Source organism: Ceratotherium simum, chromosome 29, assembly GCF_057802395.1.
Source record: "Ceratotherium simum simum isolate JZ-2026a chromosome 29, ASM5780239v1, whole genome shotgun sequence".
In the NCBI taxonomy this organism is placed as follows: domain Eukaryota; kingdom Metazoa; phylum Chordata; class Mammalia; order Perissodactyla; family Rhinocerotidae; genus Ceratotherium; species Ceratotherium simum.
This window is the reverse complement of record NC_141928.1, coordinates 30,384,033-30,403,818: the sequence shown is the minus strand read 5'-3', so window position 1 is coordinate 30,403,818 and position 19,786 is coordinate 30,384,033. Positions and strand designations below refer to the sequence as shown.

The following is a 19,786-nucleotide window of genomic DNA, read 5'->3' as shown; positions in this document are numbered from 1 at the left end:
ATGAATTTCCTCCTTAGGACTGCTTTTGCTGCATCCCATATGAGCTGGTGTGGTGTATTTTCATTTGTCTCCAGATACTTTTTGTTTTCTCCTTTAATTTCTTCTTTGATCTATTGGTTGTTCAGTAACATGTTGTTTAGTCTCCACTTATTTGTCACCCTCACAGCTTTTTTCTTGTAGTTGATTTTTAGTTTCATAGCATTGTGATCAGAAAAGATGCTTGATATAATTTCAATCTTCTTAAATTTATTGAGGCTTGCCTTATTTCCAAACATATGGTCTATCTTTGAGAATGTTACATGTGCACTTGAGAAGAATGTGTATTCTGTTGTTTTTGGGTGGAGTGTTCTATATATATCTATTAAGTCCATCTGGTCTAGTTTTTCTTTTAATTCCACTATTTCCTTATTGACTTTCTGTCTGGATGATCTACCTATTGATGTAAGTGGGGTGTTGAGGTCCCCTACTATTATTGTGTTGCTATTGATTTCTCCCTTTAGGTCTGTTAATAGTTGCTTTATATACCTTGGTGCTCCTGTGTTCGGTGCATATATATTTATAAGTGTTATGTCCTCTTGGTGGAGTGTCCCTTTTATCATTATATACTGTCCCTCTTTGTCTTTCATTGTCTTTTTTATCTTGAAGTCTACTTTGTGTGATATAAGTATGTCAACAGCTGCTTTCGTTTGTTTGCCGTTAGCTTGGAGTAACATCATCCATCCCTTCACTCTGAGCTTGTGTTTGTCTTTAGAGCTAAGATGTGTTTCCTGAAGGCAGTGTATTGTTACATCTTATTTTTAATCCATTAGGCACTCTTTGTCTTTTGATTGGAAAATCCAATCCATTTACATTTAGAGTGATTATTGATTTACAAGGGCTTAATACTGCCATTTTAACATGTATTTTCTCGTTGTTCTGTATTTACTTGTTTCTTGTCCCGTGTATTTCTGACTGCCAGTTCAGTTTGGTGGTCTCCTCAGTTTTCTCTTGATTTATTATTTGTTTCTCTGTTCTGGTTTTTTGTTTAGCGGTTACCATGAAGTTTGTATACAAGATCTCATAGATGAGATAGTTCATTTTCTGTTAGCCACTTATTTCCTTAGTCTAAGCAGGTTCCATCCCTTTCCTCTTCCCCCTCTAAGTTATTGTTGTCACAACTTTTTCCTTTTTGTGATGTGAGTTTGCGATTAAAATGAAGTTATTATAGTTATTTTTGATGCTTTCCTTCCCTTTATCTTTAATGTTATAATTGTTTGCTAACCTGTTCTGATAGAGAGCTGCAATTTTCTGATTTTGTCTGTCCATTCATCTCCCTGCTCAATGTTTTGTAAACTTTTCTTTTTTTTCAGGTATGAGGGCCTTCTTGATCATTTCTTCTAGGGGGGCTCTTGTGGCAATGAGCTTCCTCTGCCTTTGTTTATAACTCTATCATTTTTAATGTCTCTTCACACAAGAGAAACAAAAGAAAAAATAAACAAATGGGACAACATCAAACTAAAAAGTTTCTGCACAGCAAAGAAAACCATCAATAAAATGAAAAGATAATCTACCAATTGGGAGAAGATATTTGCAGATCATATATCTGATACAGGACTGACATATAAAATAGATACAGAACTCATACAACTCAACAACAACAAACTACAAACAATCTGATTAAAAACTGGGCAGATGATCTGAATGGACAGTTTTCCAAAGGAGATATACAGATGGCCAACAGGCACATGAAACAATACTCATCTCTAAACATCAGGGAAGTGCAAATCAAAACCATGATAAGATAGCACCTCACATCTGTTAGAATGGCTATCGTCAAAAAGACAAGAGTTAAGTGTTGGTGAGGATGCAGAGAAAAGGGATGGCTTGTGCACTGTTGGTGGGAATGTAAATTGCTTCAACCACCAGGAAAACAGTATGGAGGTTCCTCAAAAAAATTAAACATAGAACTACCATATGATCCAGCAATCCCACTTCTGAGTATATATCCAAAGGAAATGAAAACCGGATGTCAAAAAGATATCTGCGTTCCCATGTTTATTAGAACATTATTCACAATAGCCAAGATATGGAAACAACTTAAATGTCTGTCAACGAATGAATGGATAAAGATGCTGTGGTATATGGAATATTATCCGGCCATGAGAAAGAAGGAAATCCTGCCATTTGGGACAACATAGATGGATTTTGAGGGCATTATGGAGAGTGAAATATGTCAGAAAAAGACGAGTACTATATAATATCACTCATATATGGAATCTAAAAGATAAAACTCACAGAAAAAGAGAGTAGAATGGTGGTTACCAGGGGCAGTGAGGTGGGGGAATTGGAGACATGTTGGTCAAAGGGTACACACCTGCAGTTAGAAGATGAATAAAGCTGGGGATCTAATGCCCAACATTGTGATTTTAGTTAACAATAGTGTTTTATACACTTGAAAGTTCCTCGGACACTAGATCTTAAAAGTTCTCACCAAAAAAAAAAAAGAAATGATAATTAGGTGATGTGATGGAGGTGTTAGCTAACGCTATGGTGGCATTCATATTGTAAAATATAAGTGTACCAAATTTACACAGTGTGCACCGTAAGCTTACACAACGTTATATGTCAATTTTATGTCCATAAAAAATGCAGAATAGCACTTAAAACATATAGGTTCCAAGTTTTTCAGGTTGAAGGGACAGAGAAAGAGGTTAGGGAAAGAGGACTCAAGCTCTGCCTCCTTTCAGGATCCTTTGTTTCTTCAGTGGTCCTTCAGTGAAAAGTACCACTGCAAAATAACTATAAATATTAAAGCAACATATAATTTCATAGTATATAAAATATAGAGCAGCCTTTGAGGAACTAAATGTATATGGTACAACTGTCCTTTTGGCAACAAGTATACGTGCTGAGTGTCCACAATGCTCAAGGCACATCTTGAGATGGTGCTGTGACACAGAAAAGTAAACTTGAAAGTTTTATGCCGGTAAGTAGTTTCCAGTCCCTTTAGGGAAACTTGTTGCGTAACCATCACAGGCAATGAATAATATCTTTTGTTCCTCAGTACTCAGTCTTTAAAAAGAAGATAATAGCATATATCTCAAAAGAATGTAATAAGGATTAAAGTAAATACATGTAAAGTGCATAGAAAAATGCCCCCTCCTACCACTCTGGTTGACATTATCTATTATTATCTGGCATTAAATATCAGATGCCTGAATAGCATAACTTATAGCATTCAGAGTGAACTATAGAAGAAATAAATAAAACGTTAACCAGAAATTAACAATTTGAAAAAGTAGGCTTGTCTGAAAAAGTTTAACAGAAAAATATTGAGAAAGGAAGATTCATTTCTGGGACAAAGATTGAGTTTCAATGTAAACCTTTGTAATTCAAGTCAAAGAAGAATTCTTTTTGATGAAAGGTTACAATCTATTCCACATGCTTCAACCCTGACTTGGATCTAGAGAGAAAATAAAACTCAGTTTTAATTTTTTATTGGCATTTAGTTGCCAGTTTAAATTGCTTACATTCTTCTAACTTTCCTGCACTCATTGTAAAGTGGGAATGCAATACTCTGAAACATCATTGCATGTTCTTATCAGTGAGAGACGGGACAGTGACGCAAACAGATGGCAGGAGCTGGAGTCACAAAAGCTGGATTTGAGATCTTTCTTACCGTCTCATATACTGGCTGGACAAACTTTAGCACAATAGTTCAACTTTCAGAGCCTCAGGCTCTACAGCTTTATAATAGGAATAAATGTACTAACTCATGGTAGAATTCTGAAACCACTTTAGATATTTTAAAATACTATTCAAATGTACGCAATTTATGCTATTAATCATGGGAAGTTTTCAGATAATTTCAGAAAAACCCGATATTTATTAAAGACTTTTTTCTGTTTGAGTCTTATCTCCAAATATCGTGGTAATGTAGATGGTGATAAATATTTGTTATTTGAGGTGCATTACAACAAGAATATACCAATTACATGATATAATTGGATCTAATTACATTCTCCCTGGAGTTTTGGAAAGTTTTTAATCCTCCATGTTTACATTCCTAACTCCAGTTTGTTGCAAATATTGGACCCCTCCCTGGCTCGCCCCCAAAAGAATTTAAATTGCCTTGCTGTGCTAATAGCTGGTCTTTTGGAGAAAGCTTATGGAGCTCAAAATTAGAGAAACCCTTAGGTAACCACAAAGGCCCCAAGAATCTGTGAGTCATCTTACATATTTTTTTCTCAGATTGAACTAGAAACTTTGGGCCTGAGAGTCAGAATGTTTTAAGTAGACTCATCTGTCAATCTTACCTGAGAAATAAACTAACTGATAAGTCGAAACTTGAAGAAAATAATTACAGCACCATGCTTGCCATCGTAATATAACTAATATCCTTTTACTTTATTCTGCAAATTATTACATAAAATAGCATTTCTTGAGGCTGCAAAGCAAAACAGCTATTAAGGAAGAAGACTGGTCTCAAATCAAGAAACGGAAACCACACCTCAGGCTCAGAGATACATAAATAACATCATATTCCATCTTCTCTTGTAAATATTGTTTTTCAAATTATAGGGAAGACATCAATTTATACACTTTAGCTAGATATATCTAATTTTCTCATCTGTCAAGTTTTCATCATTTAGTTCATAAAGCTTTGCATATTTTAGACCATTGCAGGGTAATTTTCACAACAAAGCTCTTAGGTAGGAATTGGCCTCATTTAAGAAAAAAAGGAGGTTCCAAATCTTTGGGTTTTAATCTAGGTGCTATAGAATAAAATTCTCTGTTCTTTTGCCACACCTACCTCTTCAAAAACATTTATTCTGCCTCTCCTCCTCTGCCCCAGCAGGTAGAATAAGAACATTAGATTCCTCTGTTTGGTGCTCTTAGAGACATCATTGAAAAACAGGCATGTTATCTCTCATTTTCTTCAGTAACCAAGCAATTTTAACACTGTTATTGGACCTATAATCTGCTGAAAAAACTAATTCTCTGTTCCAGATATGTGGAACTACATGTAATTATTTGACCATCTTTAGCAGTTGCTATGACCACCAAATTTTAAAAAGATTTTAAAAATAGCTGAGATATTATATCACCTGTATGGCTCTATTAAAAATAATTGTTGAAGTCAGATTAATTAAGACAAAAATATGATTCCTATATCTAACTTTGTAAATATGAATAAACGTAAACCACTTCTTCCATTAACCCTTTCTGGAAGCTCCTTGGACCAGGATCACTGTAATCAGTACCTCTTTATCCTAGTGCCCCTGAGTTCCAGAGTGAGTTTTGACTCCGGCGAATGAATTGTGTGCAAGCAAAAATCCCCCACCGGCCCCTTATTTCTGTCTTGTTTTGATTATTACTGACCTGGATTAGGGGAAAAAAAAAAATCTGAGCATCTATTCAGTCTATTCCTACATTGTGTTGATTTCATTTGTAGCAGAAACTCGGTTCAGTGGATCAAATCTGTGGATGTCACATTCTTGATGTGTCTGTCATTTTCCTTGGATTCCAGGTTTACTTAATTAAGCCTCTCTCCAGTTGTCACTATACCAATAAGACTTACAAGCACACATTTCCCCATCTGAGATAATGCAGTGTTTTGGAAAGAGTGTGAGCTTTAGAGCCGGTCAGTTCTTTCTTCCTACACACAAGTAATTATGCACAGAACACTGAGTAAGTCATTGACCTTCTCTCAGCATTGCTTTTCTTGCTTCTAAAATGAAAAGGCAGTAGCTTAGGACAATTCCTTTTCAGCTTCAAAATTATAAAATCATATGAAAGGAAAACATTAAGTTGTTTAACAAATACTGAAATACTTGTATAAAGAATTTTTCTTTGGCCTTGAGAAAAATAGACATTATAATGACTTTATTTGCTCACCACCAACCCTAGGTATATTGCCTAGCACACACTAGGCTACTGTTATACATATGTGTTGAATGAATGAATGAATGAATGAATGAACAAGCATTTGGATATTACATTTAGCTTGCAAAGTGCTTTCCTTGTATCACATCATTGCACTCTCTCATTAAATCTATGAAGAACCTATTGGTAACTTTACAGATGAGGAAACCTGGACTCTGAAAAGTAGTGCAATCCTAGGTCACTTACCTAGCATGTGGAAGATCTAGCACTTGGACTTGGGTTTCCTAAGAATGTAATTTTGAGTCTCTTATGTTTTTAACTGAAACCAATTATGACTCAAGGAAAAATCAAATGTGTTTTAAGTTCCTACTCTACACCATAAATTTAGCATATGTGATAACACTCAAACTCAGACCAGGCTACCCCAATACATAGGTAAGTACATTGTTGCTGAGAGAAGCTAGAAAATGAGCATAACATCACAAAGCTCATAAGAGATGCAGCCAAGATCTTTTTCAGCTCATGTACATTTGCCTACTATTACTTATAATGTCCAGCACACCCTGCAGCATCCAGAGGAAAACTGAAGACAAATGTATGTGTCCTTTTTCACCCTATGAAAAATGCCTTAGTGAACTCACTACTTCTAGAAGAAGTTTTCTAGGGATTGGAGGTGAAAGCTCTCTTACAAAAAAAATTCACAAAGGGCAGAAGGGTTAGGTTTCTATGGCCCCCAGAACATCAATCTTTTAACTTAGTAACCGGGATATTTTCCTTTTCCTCTGGGTATTTGTTGAAGTGCCCTTCATACTCAGAAGCGAAAGAAACTGGAAAACCCAGGCAAAATGAGGCAGTTATTACTTTAGTTAGTTTAATAACTAAAGCAATCAGTTATGATCTAGCTGTGAAGGACCGAACAGAGCTTTGGTCTTCACTTCAAACTGAAGGCAGATACACCTTAGTTTTCACAGATTATTACAAGACTGATCTGATAACCCAGAGGAAACAGGAGGATTGTGTTTTGCCAAGGGAAATAAAACTTTTTGATACCAATTTGACCTAAAATGAACTATGGTGTGTCTAATTCCAAAGGAAGATGAATTTTGAGTCAGGTTCTCTACAAGCTAGAGGAGGAGCCAATGATTGCCCTGAAAAACAATGATTACAGACTACTAAGCACAGGTCGCAGTTTGGTATTGGTAAGCAAAGTACATCATTCTGAAGAATGCCTCTGCATGAATCTTCTTCTGTGTCTTCATCCTTAATACCCCGTGGTCAAAATTCCAAAGGTTCCCAGTTGCCTGGAAAATAAATTATAATTCTTTAATACTACATTTAATATACCTCACAAACTGGCAAATATTTGTTCCTCTTTTTTTTTCTGATCATTGCACCCTGTACATTGTTTTCTTGTCCAGAAGCCCCACTGATACATTTTCACCTCAGCCCATTACCTAAGACTATTCCCCTTCAGCTCGTCAAGGCTCGTCAAGCTCGTCCTTAGCCCCACAGACTCAAAATAGGTTTGTTAAGCCAAGAAGACCCTGGGTCTCATTCACAGGGGTTGATTGACACTAGGTCACAGATACTACTATGAAGCAGAGTGCCCTGCTTTCCAATGAGAAACAGAAAGGCCAATGGAGAGCAACCACTTAATTCCTCCGCTCAGTCCATTCTGTCTTTCTGTGCAAGTGACCTGAATGCTGGCTTCTCATCAGAAGAGGAAAACTGGGTCACATCAAAGGGGTTACTTATATGAATAGCATATTTAATGGAATCAGACTAATAGGAATGCCAGATTCATCTATCCCCACATTAAGGGTAATCTTTCCAATGGGACCACGAGATGAAATCTGTTGGATGAGCACTGCCTCTCACTGACCCTGGGAACCTCCTTTCATTTCCTATTGCTGACCAACCACTTTATGACTGACTTTTCTTCTCTTTAACTGGATTTAAACCTTTATTTTTCAAAATGTTGGGTCTAACAAGCTCTAACCCATTTTTTTCTTTTAAGTGCCTTAATTGTTTTCCTTTAACCAATTGTGTGTTGTTTTCATTGTGTCAGAAGTCAACTTCCCTTTTTTCTTTTTTACATTTATGATAGGCCCTTCTATTAAACTACATTTCTAATCAGAGCTCCTTCATTGGCATATGCCTTATATTGCTCTCGATGATTTTTATATGTGTTTTTCTTTTTCTTTTTCATTTTAAACTTAGGCTTTAGCTAATCATGCTTCTCTGTATTTTATTTTATATTCTTCTGTACATTATTTTCCTCAATTCTTAAAAGGCCATATATATTCCATAGTCACTGATTCCACAAACGTTCCCTCCCCAAACCACAATTATGTGTTTGATTTCTCCCTAAAAATGCATGGACCTTTGAAAAATATGTATTTTAATTTCATATATAAATTTTATTATGCTATATATTACAATATTGTTTACTTTTTTCAACACTTTTTCAGGGATGTATATGTTACTTTATGGACTTCTAGTTTATTTGCTTTTCACTTCTGCAGACTGTTCCATAATGCATGCTCACATGTGGTAGAACCATTCTTCTGATGATGGACATCCAGGTTGCCTCCAATCTCCTTTTGCCACAAACAATGCAATGATGACCATCCTCGTGCTTGTCCGCTTATAGTCCTTGGCAAGAACTTGTCTGGGACATGTTCCCAGAACTGGAATCACTGGGTCCTACCCAATTTTAATACAGCCAGGGACTTTCTCAGTACACCAGTGAATACTCCCACAAGAATTCCACCTCCCCACACGCTTGCCAACGTTTGGTATCATCTACTTTTCTAATGAAGATGAATGATATATCTCATGGCTATTTTAAGGAACATTTTTCTGATTTTGAATATTTAATGAGCATTCTTCAGATTCTAAGTGTGAGAATCTCTCCATACACTTGTCAGCCATTTAGGAAAACTCTTCTGTGAATTGCTGATTCATATCCTTTGACTACCTTTCTATTGGCTTAAAGCTTTATGTTTTAAAAGTTTTTTTCATCCACTATAAGTTGACAAGATTTTCTATATTGTCTTTTAATAATTGTATGATTTTTTATCACACGTAAATTGTTAATTCATTTGGTTTCCACTTTTATTTATGGTAATCCAAGTATCTAATTTTGTACTTTTTCATGTATAAAGACATTTTCCTAACAAAATCTACTAAGCTATCACTTTCCCATTGCTTTGGGGTGATAGTTTTATGATATATCAAATTCCCATACAAACTCATGTCTATATCTGAGATCTCTTTTCTTTACCACTGGACTATTTAAGTGTCCCTGAATCATTAGCATAATATTTGCATTCCTATGGCTTTATACTGTGTTTCAAATATGGATACTCCCCTTATTTTTCTTTTATAAAATTAACTGTGCAAGTTGTGTACTTTTCTTCTTCCATATAAATTTTAGAATGAGTGCTCATGTTCATTTCAAAAAATCCAGCTAAAATTTTGAATGTATTCAATTGAATGTATAGACTTATTTGGGGGAAAAATGGCAGCCTTATAGTTTTATACCATCTATTAACATGTTGTACCTTTTCAGTTACTCATATTCTCTTATGCTGTTTATTATAATTTTTAAGTGATCTCTGTAAAGGTCTTCTGCATGCTTTGTTAGGATAAAACCCAGATGCTTTATATTTTTATTGTTTTTATTATATTTATTTCTATTATGTTTGCTAATCATTTAAGAACTATTGATTTTTTTCCCTTGATCTTATAGCCACAAGTCTTACAAATTTTTCTCATCAGAGCTTAAAATTTTGTAGTCTCTTTTTTGTAGTCTCTTCTGCCATTTTCTTGTCTTAGGATTTTGACCAGGACTACCAAGTCTGTTAAATAGTAGCTATGAGAGGGCCGGCCCCGTGGCTTAGTGGTTAAGTGCGCGCACTCTGCTGCTGGCAGCCTGGGTTCGGATCCTGGGCACGCACTGATGCACTGCTTATCCGGCCATGCTGAGACCGTGTCCCACATACAGCAACTAGAAGGACGTGCAGCTATGACATACAACTATCTACTGGGGTTTGGGGGGAAAATAAATAAATAAATAAAATCTTTAAAAAAAAAATAGTAGCTGTGAGAGTGGGCATCCTTACCTTATTCTAGGTCTTAATGAGAATGTATACACTGTCTCTATCAATTATTAGTGAATAGTAATTTGCTATAGGTTTTTGGCATATAGTTTCCTTTCAAGATTAGGAAGTTATCTTCTGTTTGTGAACTTCAAATAGTTTATATGAAAATTATGAATTGACCTTCACCAAATTTATTTCTTGCATCTCTTGAAATAACTACTTTTTGTTTTCCTTAGTCTATTCATATCATAATTTACTGGAGATGTTTAACAAATGTTTGAGGAAGGACAATCCATATGTCACACCATAATAGTTCTTACTTCGTTGGATTGTTATGAATAAAAGTGTTTAGAAATGAATCTGGCATAGAGAAATCAACACATATATTACTATTATTATTGCTGCTAATAAAATTCTTAAAAATGCAGATTACTTCATACTTATTGCATTGTTGGTTTTCAGACTATGCTCCTTGGAATCCTCTAAAAGCTGAATCGAGGAAGGAAGAGTGACTGAGGCACTAAAGGGATAATGCTTTTTCCTTCCCTGCAAACAAGAGTAACTTCAACCAGAGAAGCTCTCTCTCTATTTTTTATACTGCGCTTTTGTATAAATTTTATTTGCTAAAAAATAATGATTGTATGTCACTGTTTTAGTTAAATGTCTACATTTTGAATAAAAGCACTGTTATCACAGTTGATCCCTAAATGATAGTTCTTACATGAGGTGAAAATAAACAAAATTAGGTGGAGCCTACTATACACAACATTTCATCTCTTTATTCGTGATAAAATTGGCTTTGTAAATACTTTCAATTCATTTCTATAAAAAAACACATTTATTGAACAGATACTTCCTCATCATATTGAGGTAGATACTGGAGTAATATAAAGATATGCCCCATCAATGAGGCTACTGTCCTCAATGAGGCTCTATGCAAATATATACTGACTACTTATACCACAAGCAGACTGTACTGAGCTCTAAAAAGAGACTCAAACACACAGGACTGCATTATGACTTTGATGGGCACTAGACACTTTTGCCTTCATGGGCCCTTTTCTTCCATGAAATAACATTAAAAGTTATAATTTACCTCTGCATTGGTTTAAAGATTAATAGGCTAATATCATGTATTAAAACTTTAAAAAAATCATTGTTTTATTCAGATTTTTAAAAAATCAAAACATTTTCATAGGCTTTTACCAGTATAATGGGCTTACTGTGCCTGGTGGATAAGTCAACCCTGTGGCCATGGGTCAGGAATTCCCATACATATACAATTCTCTCAGGTAGTATAAATGATTGAAATTAACCAAGAATAACATGTTAATTCACAACTATTATTCATCTCCAATGACCAGCAGATAAGACAGAGAGGGGGATACTCTGGTAGAATGGAGAACATGCTTCAAACCCAGGGGGTCAGTTGTAACTGAGTTCCATGATGGAAATGGGTCCATTGTTTTCAAATATTTAATTTATTTGAAGTCAAGCTGAAAACATAGATTTTATACCATATCTTCCACTTGTAAAATGTTGACCTCGTGGTGTTGGAGTCACTGCCAAACAAAGCCCATCTTTCTGCTGCCTCCAGCTGTGGGCCATTGACTTGCAGTCAATGTGTCAAGAGCAGAACTAGTAGAAATTATAATAAACTGGTTTGGGATCCAAAAGTCATATAATCAAATATGTTCTCTCCTAACCCTGAGAAAATCAGGTTAGGATTCCTGCTCTTGTGGCCTGGATTCACAGTAAAATATTTGTCTCAGAGTTATATTGTTGCATCCAGATACAGAACTACAGTAACATAGAACATGATTCTTAAAAGAGGAGCTCTCGCAAACACTATATCAACCAATTTCTGTTCTACCATCCGTAGAGTGCTCTTGGGGAAAGGCAATATGTAATATGGAGAGGACCAATGATTTCCCTGTTGACGGAATTTGTCCTGGTGGGGCTTTCTGCCCACCCAAAGCTCCAGACAGTTTTCTTTGTGCTAGTTTCATGGATGTACCTGATGATCCTGCTGGGAAATGGAGTCCTTATCTCAGTAATCATCTATGATTCTCACTTGCACATCCGCATATATTTCTTCCTCTGTAATCTTTCCTTCCTGGACATTTGCTACACAACCTCCTCTGTCCCACTATTTCTTGACAATTTTCTGACAGTAAGGAAAACAGATTCCTTCTCTGGGTGCATGGTGCAAATATTTCTCTCATTTGTCATGGGAGCCACAGACTGTGTGCTTCTAGGCATGATGGCACTTTATTGCTATGTGGCCATCTGCTACCCACTGAGATACCCTGCCATCATGAGCAAAGGTGCCTATGTGCCCATGGCAGCTGGATCCTGGGTTGCTGGGCTTGTGGACTCAGTGGTGCAGACATCTCTCACAATGCAATTACCATTCTGTGCTAACAATGTCTGTGAAATTCTGGCTATCCTAAAACTGGCCTGTGCAGATATCTCAATCAATGTGATCAGTATGGCAGGGTCATATCTGATTGTTCTGGTTATTCCATTGCTGGCAATTTCCATCTCTTACGTTTTTATTGTTGCACTATTCTAAGGCTCCCTTCCACTGAAGGAAAATGTAAGGCCTTCTCCACCTGCTCAGCCCACCTGACAGTGGTGATTATATTCTGTGGAACCATCTTCTTCACATACACAAAGCCCAAGTCTGAAAGCTCTGTTGGTACAGATAATCAAGACATCGTTGAGGCCCTCATCTCCATCTTCTATGGAGTGATGACCCCCATGCTCAATCCTCTCATCTATAGTCTGAGGAAGAAGGATGTAAAGGCTGCTGTGAAGAACATGCTGGGTAGGAAACACTTCTCTGATGGGATATGAATACTGATTTACACCATGTGATTCAGTATTCAAAGCTGCTGCAGACACGAAATTCAAACTCAGACAATTATCTTGTGAAAACAAATTGACCATGTGTCATTCAAAACTATGTACAGAAATATTTTGGTTGCAGTTGTTATTATTAGTTTTTGTTCTAACTGCAGAAATAAAACATGCCTATGGTTTTTAAAAATACTGTTATGGGAATGTAAAAGTTGAAAATCTCTTAGGAAGTCCTGGGGAAGCATAATCACTCTTAAACCTTTAGAAAATAATAACAGCAAAAGGTGTTCTAAAAAACACTTTGAAACCAAAAATACGTACATTATTAATTAATTCTTTAAAGTGATTATTAATTAGCACATGACGTATTGTATTTTCATTTTTAATTTGTTCATTTATTTACTGTGTCTGTCCACCACACATATAAGCTCTCTGAGAGTAGCAACTTGTCTGTTTCTTACTCTGCAACATCCCAAAGACCTAGAATAAAATGTAACACATAGTAGATGCTCAATAAATATATTTTGAATAAATAAATGAACTACAGCATGTATAAAAGTAGAAATGTATATCTGTCATATCTGAGGTAACAAACATCATTCAAAAAGAAATTTGATTCAATGTAATATTTTCTAAATAAACTAGGTTAGCATTTTGTCAAATGAACTCCCTTAATAAAGTACTACCTTTTATTTTTCATGTGATGTGTATTATAATGTACAGGAACAGATTTTATTTACCCGTTATCATAACTTTTCTGGATTTGGGACATAATGAGACCAAGATAACTGAAAAAGTCTTTTAGTAATGCATCTTAAGTTTTAACCTAACACAATAAAGGTGACATGGTAGCAGAGAACTCATCTTGGACTTCGAGATCAGGTTGGAATGAAGACTTCTTTCCTTCTCTCCATTGGACCATGCAGCTCCTAATCGGTAGGAGAACTACACAGAATTGGTCAATGACAAAAATTGCAATAAGAGGATAAGAAGTGGCAAAAGAGAAAGAGTCAAGTTGTTTAATGAAATGAGGAGCTATGGCATTCGGAGCACTGGAGCATAAGACAAAGATGGCCCAAAACTGAGATACTCTCTGTTGTCTGAAGAGTTCAGCGTGTGGAGCAGTGTCAATGTGAGGAATGGAAGCCCCGTTTCTACTGAAGGAATTGAATTAGAAATGGCAATAGAGGAAAGCACTCCATTTCTCTAACCCTTTGAGGAGTCTATGAGAGTTAAAATATAGAACATAAATCTAAAATAAAAGACTGTAGTTACTTCCAAATTGTAGAAGTAAACCCATAATAACTTCCTTTCTTGTTAACCGGTGATTATGGTTTCTTCATAGGATTAAATAAATTAATTCATGCATAGTGCTAAACAATGCCTAGAACATCATAAATGTCCAATAAACATTGGTTCTTTTTTTTTTCATTATTAGTGTCGGGTGTACTTTAATAGGTCGTAATGGTTTGAGTAGGCACAAGATTTTCATCCTTACTTTCTATGGAGTAATTTTGACACCATTATATTATTGTTTCCCAGCTTCAAACCCACTTTTCTATGCTCTGCTTTGTGAGTTAGGATTGGGACACTGAAAATCACATTTCTCCTTTCCTAGCAGGCTTCTGTTTAATTCTTCAAAAAGAGTTGCTAGGGAGAGAATGGAAGGTTGGAGGAAGATAAGGGACTTGAGCCTCCCTATTTGCCCCTTGTTCTCTCAGCGTCACCCCAGCTTTGGTTCTTCGCCATGACGATGGCAGCTCCTTAGCTGCTTCCAGTATTGGTTTCAGTTTTTATGTCTCCTTTTCTGTAACCCAGAACCAGTAGCCTACCAGTGCCACCTCCTCATATGTTTGAATCTGTTACTCAGCTTTTACTTCTGGTAAATGAATAGCCCTGTCAAGTCTTTAGCCTGTTTCGAGGCATATTTAAAAACAAGGAAATATGCAATTCTCTGCTTGAGAAATGTAGTGGCTCAGATGGAGCATGAGCACTAGTTTTGGCCTGACTGTCATTTCCAGAAACAACTAAATAACAGAAGGTACTGGGCAAGACATTCTTATTTCTTCTGCAGTTGCTTTCTTGTGTCTAAAAGATAGATTATGATAATTTCTGTAGTATAATCCAAAATTACATAATAATAATCATATGATCATATGAAAGGAAAACATTGAGCAGTTTACCAAACCTTCAAATGCATGTGAGAAGGGATAAACTTAGGACCTTGAGAGAAAGAAACATAAGTATAACTTTTTTCTTTCACCAATGCATACCTAGCACCCACCTAAGTTCTCTACCTTGCACATAGTGTGCTATTTCTATAAGTTTGTTGAATTAATGCATAAGTAAGGAAACAAATGAATGAAAAAAATCTTCAGAAGTGTACAAACTTCAGAATGGTTTCCAAAATACTTTATCAAGATCATGTTATTGGATCCTCATGATAACTCTTCAAGGAGCTAATATTTCCCCTAACTTTAGAAACAGAAAATCTAGTTCCAGAAATGTAGAAATATCTGAAGACACAACCAGGATATGGAAAGTCTTTGATTTGAATAAAATAATTAACAAACTTAACAATTCAACTATTATGGAATACACATTATTCTATAGCACATGTGGAATATATGCTAACAATGATATTCTGATAGGCTTAAATAAAGAATCAGCAAATTTCAAAGAAATTATATGAAACAGTCTATATTCTCTCAATTAAATTAAAAGTAATTAATTAATTAAAAATCTCCATAACCTGAGGTAACTAAATCACACTTCTAAATGACTAATAACTAGCAGTGATATTCAAAATACTTAACTTCTATGGCAAGTGCTCCAATAAATCGGAATGAATGCCTGCCAAAAAAAATCAACATGTCCATAGTAATGTATGCTAGATAAATTTCAGCTTTGCTTATATATCAGACAAAAAATTACAACCAAAAATTAAAACCAGACCTGAGCTTGTACTCATAGGTATAGCTGTACTGGTTGTTCACAGTTAGTGTCCATTTTGATTTGTTGGTAGCTGTATCATAGTCTTTGCAAAATATTTCCAATAGCAGCCCTGCTAAGAAATGAAATATAATTGACTACTGCAAATTAAAATTCACTGGATACAGACAAAAACATTTTTAAGAGAACTGTTCATGCTTAAATTCTGTGGGAAACTTGGCTTCATGAAGAAGAGAGAAGGAAGGAAACAAAAAGAAAAGGAAGATAAGGGTAAGGAACTATCTAGAGAATTTGAATGCAAAGCCAATATGCAAGGCATTGTGCTATATGTTCACATCTAATCATTTCTTACAAGATCTTCACAATAATCTTAAAAGGTATATCTCCTTGCTCTTAATTTATAGATGAAGAGACTACAAGTCATAGAAGTTAAGATCGCACAGGTTCTAAGTGAGAAATCTAGTTTTCAAACCATAGTCTTTTCTCTACAGATATTATTTCCTCTACTGCCTCCTCTACAGGAGGGAAATATCCCGAAGTCCAGTTCCATCTGAATCAGGAAAATTAAACCAAAAATAATGGATGACAAGAAAGTTAGGATATCCCAACTGGATTTAACCTCAAAATTTCTCCAAGACTGTTAACTGGACATATAGGGGAATTCAGGGCACTACGATGATCAAGTTCTCAGTGATGGTGGCAAAGGCCATGAATAGGAGTGGATAATGCATTGACTTGCTCTTGAGCCCACTATTGCATCATCCTCCTAAGAAACTCATTGATATCTATATACTTACAGGTAAAGTACAGTAATCACCAGGAACGAAGTGTTTTAACCAACCAGAAAATTGCTGAATAAACTTCGGGTCATGGGTTTTCAATGTGATGCACTTTAGGGAAGATGAATTTTTAGAGTGCAAGAATTTTTACTTTATCAAGGGAAGCAGAAAACATTACTGGTTAGGAGACTGGATGTAAAGTCAAACTGTTTAGATTGGAATCGCACCTCCACATCTACTTTACTAATCCATAACTTATGCAAGTAATTTAACTCCTCCTAACCTCAGTTTCTCATCTGTTCTGAGGATTAAATGTACCAGTTCATTCATCCACATGTTACAGTACTTCTCTTACTCTACAGGAGGAAGAAAGTGATGATTAGGCACATGTGTGTGATGATGGTTTGTAATCAGTCTTTGGGTGGTCAACTTGATGTAATCTATACAGAAATTGAAATATAATGATGTACACCTGAAATTTATAGTATGTTATAAACCAATGTTACTGCAATAAATAAATAAGTAAATAAATAATAAATAAATAAATAAAATAGAGTACGGTTCTTAGTTTGAAAAACCAAGGAGCCAGAGGCAAAGGGAGAATTCAACTATAACCAGGTTTGCTTGTGGTCATGCTGGATCACCAGGTTGATGGCGTCTAGCTAGTATATGAAGATGAAAATTTAAACACTAATGGTGGACGTTCCATTTGATGCTCTAGATGGTGTGATTTTTGATGCAAATACTATAGGTGATCTCTTTGCACTATTGAGAAAAGCAGAGCAACCATTACCAACTGCATCTCACTTTTTAGGGAAGAATGAAGTAGAACCACTAAAGGGAGAGACAAGTAAGCACCCAAGAAGTAGAAAGAGAGGCATGGCTATGTAGAGTCACCAAGAACACAAAAGGGAAAGCCTCAAGAAGCCTAAAAGGGAAAATCCTAACTCTAAGAAGGAAATTGAAGATACAGACCTGTTGCTATCAGAGATATTAATGTGAAGAAGAGGGACTATGACCCAGTTGGGTCAGGAATGGCTCCTCCAGGGCAGGCTGGAGAGTCACCAGTGGTAAATCCAAAGTTGTCAAAGGATCGGTAGGATGCTAAATAAACATAAGAGAGCAATAATTTTACTGATCCCAGATAGGAAATCTTATGACTGTCACAGAACAACACCCATGAGGTTTCCAGAGAAATGGGAAAAGGAAGGAAGAGCCATTTTCTCAGTTGCAGATTAATTAAAAATGAGGTAACGACTTCTGTGACTAATGTCTTCTGTAGCTCAGGTAAGGGAACACACTAAACATCACTTACATTGAAGATATATTTAATCCTCACGAAAACCTGAATTATACATGCTTTTATGCAATAAGGAATGTGGAGTCCAAAAAAGTTATAAAATTCGCCCTAGGTCACACAGCTAGGAAGTGGCACACTGGGAATTGGAGCTCTAAACAGACTCCAAAATCCATACACTTCCCGTCACCTCATCATATATCTCAGTTTTTTTGACTGCTGAAAGACCTTCCTAGTCATCTCTTTAGAAATCAGACAAAGGACAATTTTCAGCTCTCTATGACTTTTAGCCATGAAAACATGGTGGTTCCAAACAGGCCAGTTGACCTAGGAAGACACCATTTCTTTTCTACTTGCCATCTCATAGCCTGGTAATCTCTCACAGGCAGATACAACATGGTCTGATATTTACACTGAGCAGGGAACTATATCTCAGAGGACATCATTAAAAGTTGACTGACCTACTTCTCTCTGATGTTAAGGTACAAATAGGTTACATACGGATGGGATCCCATGTGCTTACAACAGGCTGAAGTCAAGCTTGTTAAAGTAAACTTGTAACTTTTTAACAACAACACTCTTCCCTCCACAAGTTTTCTGGAGAGAATCTGGAGCTGTTCCTAGGAGATGCATTTCTTCTCTTTGGTTACAAGTAAAAGGAAATAAAAGAGTATATGAGATCATCATGTGGAAATTCTAAAAGTGGAATCATTTTATTCTGTGGAGAGAAAGCACTCCTCTATGCACAGCCATCACCCCATCATTCACAAAATGCAACCAGACAGGATAAAGAAGACATATTCTAATGAAAACATCAAGTAGAGAGTCAGAGGTGATAAACTGGTGGGAAATGGAATATTACAGCACATGCATAGTCTATTTAATCTGATAGAATTAAAGAGATTTGCCACAGTCCTCACCCCTCCATATTGCTTTAGACACAGCTTGTTTTACTCAAGTATATTCACTGCATAGCACTGAAGATTTTTGAGTTGTTACTCTCGTAAGACATGATTTCCATGATAGTCCATTTTCATCCTGGGAAATTAATTGAGGGCCCATATAATTAGTGTGATTTTAAAAAATCATTGAAGTTGTTTGGGAATAGAATGATCCAACTATTGAAGTGGAGAGTTCTTTTTTTGTCCAATATTCATAAAAATCCAGGAGAACCATGGGTCAGGACACTACAAAGGAGATTCCTGAGTAGGATTCCTCTCACCTAGAGTAGCATTCAATAAGTATTAAAATTGTTTTTGTAACTTTGAATTTACATAATCTACAATGATATTTAAATACGGCACAAGTGCTCAACTCAGGGCCAATAAGAAGATAAATGGCAGGTAAACAAAGAATGGTAAATAAATAATCACACTAATCAGCACATCTTTGAAACCAGACTGTCATCACATTGATGCAGAGTCACTTTGGAATAATAATGACCACTCCCAAAGAGCAACCTGTTCTATGAGGGTTCTTTTGGGGGATACAGTTGAACAAACTATTTGTTCACCTCCCTCTAGATATGTGAGCGTCAATTACAGAAAATTTAATATGTGGGACCCCAAGGTTTCTACAGGGGCTATATGATCAGATATTCATGAAATGATCCATTGAGAGTATGTTTATACTGACTATAACACAAATATGAGTAAGGGACTAGGGTTGATCAAACCACTTAATCTTTTTTTGGAGATTTTTCATGACTGCTCAAATTTGGAATGTAACACAAGAGAACTCATATTCGAAAGTCTCAAATAAATATATATGTCATTTCTAACATCATCTAGCATTCATCACAACTAAAAATTTATCATCATCTGTCCCTTTGGTATCTGGCAGCATTGCACACACGCATCTGCAGTGAGAAGGGAATCAGGCCATGTTGACCTGCCAATTCCTCTTTTCCTGTCGTACCCTGCTCT

General features: G+C 35.9%; 1 pseudogene; it reads left to right on the top strand.

The window, feature by feature from the left end:
- The first annotated feature begins 11,882 nt into the window (after window positions 1–11,882).
- On the top strand, window positions 11,883–12,830 carry LOC101400683 (olfactory receptor 13C8-like; annotated as a pseudogene).
- The last annotated feature ends 6,956 nt before the right edge of the window (window positions 12,831–19,786 follow it).